Raw genomic sequence first — 12487 nt, forward strand, 5'->3', positions numbered from 1 at the left:
TTTGATGATTTCTGTGTCAAACATTATATGGAAATGTTTCCAAGTATTTTCTGTATTAACTGTGAATGAATAGAACAAAATAAATTGCCTGTGATGGAAAATAAATTAAAAAAAAAAAAAAGAATGGAGCTCTCAGTGACTTCTGGCTGAACATTCCAAACACTAGATGATCAGGCTTGCCATAGCAATAGCCCACTCCCTGGGGCCACTTCCTGTTTTAGTTTGCTTCTCTTTTACTATAATAAAATGCTGACCAAAACCATGTTAGGGGAGGAAAGCATTTATTTGGCTTACACTTCCACTGTTCATCATTTAGGCAAGGTAGGACAGGAATTCAAAACAAAAATCTGGAGGCAGGAACTGAAGCAGAGACCTCAGAGGAATGCTGCTTACTGGCTTGCTCCCCGCGGCTTGTTCAGCTGCGTTTTTTTGTAGAACCTAGGACCACCTGCCCAACCAGATGTGGCATTGACCACAGTGGGATGGGCATTCTCAAATCAACCATTGATTAATAGAATATTCCACAGATAAAATGATTCCTAATGACATTCTGCTGTACTTATAGATCAGTGCCCTGTTCAATCCTCATCAGAGAAGCTTCCTCCTGCAGCAGAGGGGAACAAATACAGAGACCCACAGCCAGACATCATGAAGAGAGTGGGAGACCTTGCAACACTTAGCCTTCGTTGGGCTGTCTCCATCAAAACCTTTCTCTCAGGGCTCAGGGAATCCCTCCAAAGAGGAGGTAGAAAGAGTATAATAGCCAGAAGGGATGGAGGACACCAACAAAACCAGATTTTCTGGAGCAACACGATCAGGTTCATATGAACTCACAGAAACTGAGGCAGCAAGCACAGGGCCTGCATGGGTCTGCACCAGGTCTTCTCTGTATATATTATAGCTTCCAGTTCAGTGTTTTTATGGGATTCCTGAGTGTGTGAATGAGTGGTTATTTCTTCTGCCCTTCCCTTCCAGCTGGTTGTTGGCCTTTAAAAGCAATTTTGAAAACTGAGTTTCTAGTTGCTGTAAGAGTGATGAGCCAGAGTACTTCCAGCTCATGAGACTCTGGTTCAACGGAAAATGATGTTGGATTTGAACTAATGAGCAGGTAGTTTGGTCTGTGCTGTTCTTGCATTCACATCTCAGTCCTAACTAAAGATCCTGGTGTCATCCTGGGCCTTTCAGGGAGGTGTTTAATAAAGGCTTAATAAATGAGTTGTCTTGTCCAACTCTAATGTGATAATTTTTGTCTTATCTCATATTCTATGTTGTAATATTTTATTATTTCTTAGACGTCTATTCTTTTCTAATGAGAGACAGAAAGAGAGTGGATCTGTAGGGGAGGGGATGTGGGGAGCAATTGGGAGGAGGAGAAGGAGGGGAAATCTTAATCAGAATATATTATGTGAAAAAGGATCTATTTTCAATAAAAAGAAAACCGGAAATACCCCACAGACTTGAAGGGCACTCTGATGGATGTGATTTCTCAGCTAAGGTTCCCTCTTCTCAGGTGTGTCCAAGTTGTGTGAAGTTGGCAAAAGCTAAGCAGCACAGAGTCTAAAGTACTGAGACTTGGGGTTTCCTAAATTCACCCAATCTAAAACTGGACGCAGCTCATCTTTGCCTTGTCTTAAAGCACATCCTCCCTCTTTTGTTTTCTTGGCTTTTCCTGGACTATAAGGATGTACTGTCTTTCTTGTTTTTTTTTTTTGTTTGTTTTGTTTTCTTGTTTGTTTTTCTTCAGATTTCCTCCCTCATCTCTCCCTCAAGTATTCTTCTTCCCTGTATACTGTGTTCTCTAAATTCATTGTCTATTGGAGTTCAGAAAAATGGCTAATTCCAGGTCTGGGGCAGGAAAACATATAATAAAGCTCAATATGTCCTGCATATTGATAAATAGAGAAACTACTGAAGACTATTGGAGTTAAATAAAGCAAACAAAACAAAACAACCCACAGAACTCAGTTTGAAAGCACTGACTCTGATAAGATTTGGGGTAATAATGAAGCAATAATAATTATATCAGATTAAAACAAAACATATATGTTAAAATCCACATATTATGACAGTATTCCCTGTGCCCAATGGACCTTTTCCAAGGATATTAGGAAACTAGATCATTGTGAGAACTGATATACAAAAGAACTGTATTTAGACTCTATAAAGAGCTACTGTGGTAAAATTCTTTTCTAGAGAAAAGCACCAGGCAATAAATTTGCAAGGAATAACAAAATGTCAACATTTCAAAATTTATAATTAGATAATGGACTGAGGAAATGATAATAAATTGTGTCTAAAAAATTAAGTCAACAACAACTAACTCCGTATATTCATCTATTGTCATTAAAAGAGAAATACCAGATATAGTCTGCCTTATGAAAGCCACTAGCCATGTGGTGGCCGTGGACTGTCTGAAAGGTTAAACTCTTAAATGTTACACTGTCATTTTAAAGACCAATTGAAGAAAGTAAACTATATCATTGTTGTTTGGGAATATTGATTAATATTGAAACATTAAATTTTGGACACACTTAGGTACACAAAATATCAAACTAAAATTTTCCCTCTTATTTTGTTTTACTTTTGGGAAGTATAGCTTGTGGAAAATTAAAATTATATGTATTGCTTGGATTATACTTCTGGTTGTTCATGACTGGATGGATCTTCAGTGGCCAGAACATTGCTTAAAACTCTGCAGGTATCAAATAGCTCTTTGCTGTGTAAATGAATGGAATCATTAGCACATAAAGGAGTGTTTAATCATTTACATGATTTCATGTACTGAGCAGTCCAGATCTACTGAGGAGGGTGCAGTGGTGAGTGTGAGTGGTGAAGATCAAGAGGGTCAGGGAGGCTTGAAGGACAACATGGGGAATAGACACCACTGGTGTCTGGGGCTGTTCATCCCTTAGTATGATGTAAATGGCAACAAAAACCTCCATTCAATCCTCTTTCTTTCTTTACTCATCTTTTCCATCAATTTCCTTGAAGCTTTTGGACTTTTACTATTTATTTTGTTTTCTATTTGGCTTTAAAACTCTGTTGAGTCAACAGCTAAAAATAGAGCATTTAACTTGGAATGACAAGAAAAATTGCAACTAAATAAGTCAATGAATTTGAGGTTTACTTAGCATATTATAATTGTACAAAATAATGGCTGCCATGATATTTTCATACATGCATAAAACAGGCTTTGAATACGTTCACTCCCTCGTCATCATTTTCGCTCTGCCTAGGTTACTTTTCCCCCTAATACTCTCAATTTTGTGACCCTTTCCTCCCATGTTATGCACAAGAAGGAAAATATTTTAATGGGGGGGCACTATTGGCTGAATATTTATGGTCATATGTTGGAATATTACCCCCTTGTAATAGCAGCAGCAGCAGCAGCAGGGAGAATTGGGAGAAGACTAGGTTTGGAACACAGAGTGCTTATGTTGAAGTCTGCCCTTTTTGAAAAGACTCCAAAGATCTCCATTTCCTCCTTTATCATAGCAATAAGATAGGCTTCCAAGACTGCTTTGCTTCATGATGATGTCTAGTTTTACCCATTTTCCTGCAAATGACACACTTTCATTCTTATTTGTGGTTGAATAATATTCCATTTAAAATATTTATATCATATTTCATTTCTTCATTCTTTGATGGGCAAATAGACCATTTTCATAACTTGGTTATTGTGAATAGTGTCACAGTAAACATGAGTGTTCAGGTATACAATAGAGATTGTATTTTGCCTGGATTCTGTTTATAACATTTTTTTTCCTGAGAATTTCATACATGAATATTGTATTTACATCATTTTCACTGAACATTCTATTCCTTCCATGTTTCCTCAACTCCACAACCTCTTAATATATATATATATATATATATATATATATATATATATATATATATATATATAATGTTGTAGAATAATCTTTTGTACACTAAGTTGTGTCTTTGCTAAGGTGCCTTCTGATGGATTTAATAAAGAGCTGAATGGCTAATAACTAGACAGGAAGAGGTTAGGCAGGACTTCCAGGCAGAGAGAGAAGAAGGGGCGATGAATCTAGGTAGGAGAAAGATGCCAGAAGACACAGAGAAAATCCAGGAGGTGCAAGATGGGAGAGAGATAAAAAACCATCAGGCAAAACATAGATTAATACACATGGGTTAATTTAAGTTATAAGAGCTAGTGGGACAAGCCTAAGGTATAGGTTGAGCTTCTATAATCAATTATATGTCTCCGTGTCATTTTCTGTGAGCTGGTGGCACAAAGAAAAATATCTATCTACAGTTACATATATTTGTGTATGTGTATGTGCTATCTGTCTATATCTACATCTATACCTGCTGAGTCTATTTGTTGTTACCCATATGTATATCTAGTTAGGGATGTAAAATTGGGTTGGGTAACCTATCAGGAACATGTTATTGGAGAGGACTAACTCTCTTCTTAGCAGCCATTAGTATCTCTTCATCTAGGAATGGAACCTTGGGAGATTTCACCCATCCATGTTGGGATGTCAACTGTAAGTCAGCCCCAGTTAAATGCTTTCTTTTATAAGAGTTGTTGTGGTCATGGTGCCTCTTCATAGAAATAGAAACCTAACTAAGAACAGTTACTCACATCAGCTTTGTGCCACTATTTCACTACTACGTATTGGAGGCAGGTCCTATTTTAGATAGAAGGTTTTGTAGCTGGATTAGTGTTTACCTTTCTCCTTTGATATCCAGAGTACTTTCCAGCACCATGAACACTAGTCAGTAGGGCTGAGTCTCTACATAGAGACCAGATCAGTTTTCCCATGTTCAATGAGTTTCATAGGTGTTACCTTCAGTAATAGGGCCTTATTATAAATTTGTGGAAAGCAACCAATAGCCTTGGCAATAGCTTAGGCTGTTTCATTCCCCTTTGGCTAACAACTTGATTAGATGTAACCCACTTTGGGAATTCAAGGTTATTAGAAGTCTTTTAAACCCCAAGCATCTAGAATATTTTTTTAGTTTCTTGATAATATGAGAAGGAAATGTCAGTTTCACTATAAAAACATGAGCATGTTTAAAACTGACCTAAGAAGTAAACATAAGCAAAATACTCAGGAGCATGGAGTTAGAAACCAGAAAATGTTTGAGAAAGGAGCCAAGAGGTGAAGAAATGAGTGAAGATCGTGTATGACCAAGCACATTTAGCGAACACTAATCGACCTCTTTTGAGTTCTTTATAGAGTGGCTTCTTGACAATTTGTACTCTGGAATTCATAAAATACAATGCAATACTTGCAATACAAATACAAAATTTTATTTACAAAAACTTTGTGTTACCAATCTTCTTGGTTTCCTGCAGAGCTCTTTCTCTCTTACATGACAAACATCAAAAGTTTTGCTTGGAAATCAACAGTATAATTAACTGGTCCTCAGTGTTGGTATTTATATTTCATTTACAAGAAAATAATTTTTATTTTAATAAGAGTCTTTAAATACAGTTTTCCCTTGTCATAAGACACACCAATATCAAATTATTGGTGAGAGAGGCAATTTGAATTGCCTTAAATTTTACTCAGATGTTCATAGGTACTGGTGGTTGGGAGAGCTCATGTCTCCTGTCTTTATCTACTTCCACCATATTCACATTCAAGAAAACAATTATATCTGAGGAAATAACTGGCAACTTGACTGTAGAGGTTACAATATAGGTAGAGTAAGCTGTTCTGATGTTTAGCTGCTTGGATTTAAATTTGGTGCACGTCATTTGATTTCCTTATGATTCTGGGCAAATTATTTTCTTGCCCTGAGACTTAACCTCATCTATAAAACTGATAAAGTGATAATATTTATCTCATAAGTTTATGTAAGCAATTCAGCAAGTTAACGTCTGTTTGATGTTGAGATTAGTGAAGGACTTTGGTGTTTAATGAGTATTGGGTATTATTCTTGACAAACGATAGTAGAATGTGTGTGGACTTTTCCCTGGTTAGTCTCAGGTAAAATTCATTTGTTCCTGTCATATGATAATACATTTAGAAGCAGTTTTAAACTTGATTTAAATCAGGTATGATTCACATTACAAATGTTGGCTAAGCATTTAGTCATAGTGTTCTAAATTATTATATAGAATTGAAAGATAGAATAAGACATCTGGATTATCATAACATGAAAGTGTTATAAGTTATTAAAAATCATCTACTTCAAGAGATAAATATTTGAAATAAATTTTCTCTATGAATTTGTGAACTAAATGTGTGGAACTACATTCTGTTAGAGGAAGTCATCCTAAACAAAGAAGATAATAAATAGTGAAAAATCAAAGCTCATTGTGCATGATCACTCTTTTTATGAGTAAAACAATTGGATATAGCTACCCTACTGTGCTCTGTACCTGAGGGATACCTAGGATTACTCAGATGAGTTGAAGTTGGCCAGTGTGCTGATGAGTTTTATGTCAGCTTAATACAAGCAAGAGTCATCTGGTGTGAGGGAGCCTCAACTGAGAAAATGCCTCCATAAGATTTGGCTGCTAGCAAGAGTGTAGGACATTTTCTTATTTAGTGAGTGATGTGGGAGAGCCTAGTTCATCATGGATGGGGCCACCCCTGGGCTGGTGGTCCTGTTCTATAAGAAAGCAGGCTGCGCAAGCCACAGGGAGCAAGCCAATGAGCAGCACCCCACCATGGCCTCTAAATGTTATTTACTGTGGTTGCCGACTATTTGGACTCCTGTTCTAATGTTCTTTGATGATGAGTGGTGTTATGGAAGTGTAATCCAAATAAACCCTTTTTTCCTCAAGCTGCTTTGGTCATGTAGTTTTATCACAGCAATAGTAACCCTAACTAAGCCTAAAATAAAGGTCATTTGTTCACACTGTGCAGACCTCAAGGGCCAGGATTCAAGTACAGTTGTTGCCCTGTCCTTCAACCTTTCCCATGACTATATGTAATTCATGATTCATAGAGATGTCCTACACTGAGGCAAGAGACCCAGGGTTTTCAACTCTGTTGATCACTTTTTGGGTGAAAACTGTCATCAGGGAAGAAATGGCCTTTGAAGACAAACTCCATTGTAAGATTTATTATTATTATTATTATTATTATTATTATTATTATTTTATTATTAATTTTTTGTATGTATGTGCACATGCATGTGAGTGCCTGTGTCTTCACAGGCCAGAGGATCCCTGGACCTAGAATTATGAGGTTGTATGTAACTCAGGTTGTCTGCAAGAGCATGGCATTCTCTTAACCACTGCGCCCCTCTCTAGCCACAGACAAGCTCCATTTGACAAAGAGCAGTTTAAAAGAGACAGTAAGTGTGGAGAGGAGTTGTTGAGAGCCTTCTGAAGTTTGTTCCCACCTCTGTTAGCACTAGGTACTCTGTAGGCACCTATATTCTTTGGGGAATTAGGAGTTATTTAGTTTTTGAGTTAGGGGTACCCACAGTAGAGTGCTTACCTAACACTTCTAAAGCCCCTGATTCAGTCCCCAGCACCTCACACCCATATTGACTAGAAGAAGAAAAGAATAATACTTCAAAAATTTTATTTATTTACTTATTTTCTCTGGTTTTCTGAGATAGGATTTCTCTGTGTAACTCTGGTTGTCCTGGAACTCCCCCCTCTTTTTCTGTAGCTCAGGCTAACCTTGAACTCACAGAGCTCCACCTGCCTCTGCCTTCAGAGTGCTGAGATTAAAGACATACACCATCACCACCTGACCAATGAAACTTTTAAATGACAGTAGAATTAAAAAAAAATGAGGTTAAAAAAAATAAAAGACAGGAATCAATGTAAGTGGGGCTTTTGAGATCAAGCTGTTCAGCGAGTGACATGATAGATAAAGGCTGTAGATGCAGATGCAAAATAAAGTCTTGACCAGGATCATCAGTGTTTACTAAACTTAAGTCAGGATGCCAGCCAGAATGACATGCTAAAGGATGCTTTCCCAAACACCCTTGCTTCATCTCAGAACAAGACTTTGTTAAGGTAGCAAATTCTATCAGCTCATTGTTATCAATAAACATAATTCTGTGTAGAAAGAGAATGGCTACAAACTAAATAGCATTTATAAAATATAACAAACTTTAGAACTAGAAGCATCCTTCAAAGCATGTGACAAACAGTAGAAAATTCTTATGCACTTTACCAAAGAAGTTAGCAGTAGCCTTTAGACTTGGGGTTTAGACCACCAGGTGTGGGTGAGGAGAGATCAACCAGCTTAACCTTGCTTGGGCAAAAACATACACAGAGCAGTTAGATGTGTAACTAAAAGTTTTCCTGGTCCTGCCAGGCTCCTCGGTCATGACAAATCTCTCTCATCTGCCAGTCCCGCAGCCAGTCAGACCCAAATAAACATACGTAGGCTAATATCAATTAAAACTGCTTGGCCATTAGCTAAGTGACTAGCTCTTACACTTAAACTCAGCCCACTTCTGTTAAATTATATGTAGCCACGTGTTCTGTGGCTTTATCTGTGTGCCATTACATGCTGCTCCCTGTATGGTGGGCTGGCGTCTCCTGACTCAGCCTTCTACTTCCCAGAATTCTCCTTTTCTGCTTATCCCGCCTCTACTTCCTGCCTGGCTACTGGCCAATCAGCATTTTATTAAACCAGTGTACAAAAGCATTATCCCATAGCATAGATGTCTGAGGGATCTTAATCAATCAGCCAGTATGAAAGCTGAGAATAGATGTGGATCAAAACATCTCTTATGTAAGTTCAGTCCTTGTCACCGTGAGCAATAGCAGCAAAATTGTGTCCCAACTTTTCTTGTCCTTATGGGGATTAGGTTCCAATGATCTTTGTCAGGGCAAATCATTGTGTTCCTCTCAATGCGACAATTTGCAGCTTGAGAACAGAAGGCAAGACTGATTTGGATGTGAAGCTATTATGAACTTACCTATTGTCCTTGGTGTAATAAGTGTACTTTACAGCCTTTGCTTCCTTTGACCTATGTCCAGGAATAGAGTTCCCTTACCTTAAAAATACTGAGGACTACAGATAAATTTAGAGTTTTGAAGGTTCAGATTTGCTTTCTTCCCCCTTTTCTTGTGGATTCTTAGAACTGAGAATTCATTCAAACAAGTCTCCTACATTGGGGTTTCCAGCTTTGATGTTGCTTGAGAAACACTGATTTGGAGATATGTTAACTCTGAGTAAAGTCACTGAATTTTCTAGTAGGAGTGTTCTGATGGTAAACCTGATAAAAGAGAAGATAGGTTGTATTTATATACTTACATGCATTTATGCGTGTGTGTGTGTGTGTGTGTGTGTGTGTGTGTGTGTGTGTGTGTGTATCAATATCAATTAAATGTTCTGAAGGTAAACCCGAGAAAAGAGAAGACAGGTTGTATTTATATACTTACATGCATTTATGCGTGTGTGTTTGTGTGTGTAACAATAACAGTTAAAGTAGAGGAGGTCAGGGATTGAAAGGGAACAGAGATGGGGTAGATGGGGTGAGTTGAAAGAACAAAAGGCAAAAGGGAATGGGAGTGAAAGGGGGAAATGATGTAATTTTATCTTAAATACAGCTACAAAATTTTTTTGATATGGGTAAAATTTAAATGCTATAAAATCTGTTTTCTTTGGAATTTGTTTAGTCGTTAACTAAAAAATATTAGTGCGAAGCCAAAGATGTAGGTGAAATAGACATGCACACCTCTTCTTGCCTCATACTCTACCTGTGGTGCATGACACAGGGAGCCAAAAAGAAACTAAACATGCAATATGTTGGGTCTTAGCCAGTGTGGAATGAAGGGAATGAATGCTTTGGAACAGAGCCTACTGTTTTAAACAATGCAGTGAGGCCTCACAGACAAGCTGGCCCTTAGGGAGGATCAGAAGAGACGAGGCTGCGAACAGCATGTGCAAAGGCCCTGAGTGAAGCATGCTCAAAGTGTGGAGAAGCCTATGCAGCTGCAGCTGGTCATACAGGGAGAGAGTACAGGGGGCAAAGCTGGAGAAGTGCTGAGTCTCCTCATATATGGACTTGAGTTGTTTTTTTGAGGACCGGCTTTTCCTTAGATTAATATAGGAAATCATTGGAGGATTGTTTTGAACAGGACAGGGCTATGATCTGGCAGACACACTTATAAAAGATAACTATGGCTACCATGTTGAGAATGTTCTGGAGCAGAGAGGGGACACCAGTCAGGAGAATCTGGCAGTTAGGAGGGGTAAGGGCGGCTTGAAGGCACTGGTAATACCTGAGCTGGTGATCCCGACACCCTCTGGGAATGTATCCGACTTGTCTTGCAACTAGATCAGATAGGGAAGGTGAGTGAAGAGAGGAGCCTGGAATGACTATGAAACCTTTACCTTAAGCTGCTTAAGACAGGAGCTGCCATTTGCCGAGACAAAGACACTAGGAGGGCAGTTTGGGAAGAAAGAAGATCAGAAGTTTGGTGTGGAACATGAGTGACTGCCACTGGTTGTCAGTGTGACTTGAGATATGCTCGCACTCTCTGTCTCTCTCTGTCTCTGTCTCTCTCTGTCTCTGTCTCTCTCTGTCTTTCTGTCTCTCTGTCTCTGTTTCTCTCTCTCTCTCTCTCTCGTGTGTGTGTGTATGTGTGTGTGTGTGTGTGTGTGTGTGTGTGTGTGTGTGTGTGTGTGTGTGTGTATGTGTGTTTGTGGTGAAGTTAAAAATCTTAACAACTCCAAATGGGTTGACTGTTGACTTCACTTTCAATTTGGGGCATCAAAAACTTTTGTTCTTTGTATGAAAAATCGTACAAAGGATTTGGTCAATGTCTATTTGCAATAGCTAATACTTACACTTTAATGAAAAGATATATATTTTATATAAATCAAGAATATGGTTGAATGCCAGGATAAAATAAAATGTACCTTTGCTAATGAGAAGATGAGTAAGTGAAATGTTAATGATAGAATAATAATAGATCATTTCTATTGTATCATTTTAATAACACAGAAAAAACTCAGATAGTAACTTCCTTACCCGTAAATTCTCTGCAAATAATGTTTCTGTCTGAAGAGTTTGTCTGATCCACTTATTTACCTAGCCTCAGCTTCCAATGACAACCCACCCAGTACCATGTGGAGGCTTTGGCTGTCTAGGCTGCTGGTGTAACAGCTCTTTCAAGCAACTCCTAAGAGGTCCTCTAAGTGACAGTTATAAAGATGACAGTTCCTCAGTGAGATTACCTCACACACATTAAAAGAAAACACTTTCTCTCCCCATCCCCTCTCTTGTGAAGTGTCTAGGTTTTATTGCAATGTTTGTGCAAACATGAGTTCTATACCTCTGAGAAAGGGCAGCGACTACACACCTAATTGAAATGCCGCTCAGCCAAGGTCTGCAAATGAACTCAACTGAGGACTTCCCAGGGAGATTAAAATATGTTCATATTCTGTTTAAGAAAGCAAGAGATTTTAAGTGATCCAAATAGAAGTCTCTAGATCAGTTATATTTTGAAAATATCTAAGTGGAAATGAATATTTTACAATTACACTAGAGACCACCTGAGAAATATTTCTGTATAAGTGGATGATTAATGTGCATTTGTCTCAGCAGCTTCTAGACTTTAACCTCGGATTATCATCACATTGATAAAGCTTGCAGTATAAATGTGATTTAGCCAAGTATACCCCAAAAGCAAGTGACGAAAGAAGAAGGGCATAGACCCGTTTATTCTCAGATCCTTCAAACTGGGCTTCGCGGCACATCAAGGATTGATTTTGGAAAGGAAGTCATAGGCCTGCAAGTCTGTGTGCCCTGAGGGGTCATCCAGCTCATTATGTCACCCTAGGGAGTATTAAAATCGCCAAGTGCAGAACTGCTTATAACAGGCTGATGTCCTAACTTGGGGACTTGGAGAACTCTTCTGAAGGCAGAATCTCCCTTTCAAAGATATGGCAAACAGGTCTCTCCCTCATCTCACTCTTGTGGAGTTCCCAGCAGTGGGAGTGTGTTCTGTAGGGTCGCCTGGCAATACCTCAAACCTTTAACAGAGAACTTAAACTTTGAATAATCTTTTTGCATGGTCTTCTGGTGTTCGTCAAATAATAGTCCTTTGTTTAAGGAAAATCAGATGGAAACTTGTGTATTAAGTGATTAATGTAAAAGCTCATTATTGTGTTTCCCCTGCTCCTTCACCTTTGATCTTTCAACTATGACCTTGGCTTTTGATCCATTTCCAAAGTATTAAACTTAACTGCTGTGAAGAGCCAGCCTTTATGCTAGCGGACTCTCCTGCATGGCCCTTGGCTACTCCCCATCCCTCAGGCCTCATTCCTCTATTTTGATTCTACCGGGTACTCTTCCTTTCCCTGATTTACATTGTAGCAGTGGGTAGCCAGCTTTCTCTTTCAAGGAACACCTTCAGTATCTCATTTCTTTTAATATTAAAACCATCAAAATATTCCAAACTGTGGCAAGGTTTTTACAGCTATGCTTATGGGAGGAAGCAAACAAAAAATAAAAAAATAAATAAACTGTTAGAGCAAAGGGATGATTAATAACAAAATACTCTGGAGAAAGGTTGCTA

Source organism: Peromyscus maniculatus, chromosome 15 (assembly GCF_049852395.1).
Source record: "Peromyscus maniculatus bairdii isolate BWxNUB_F1_BW_parent chromosome 15, HU_Pman_BW_mat_3.1, whole genome shotgun sequence".
NCBI lineage: Eukaryota > Metazoa > Chordata > Mammalia > Rodentia > Cricetidae > Peromyscus > Peromyscus maniculatus.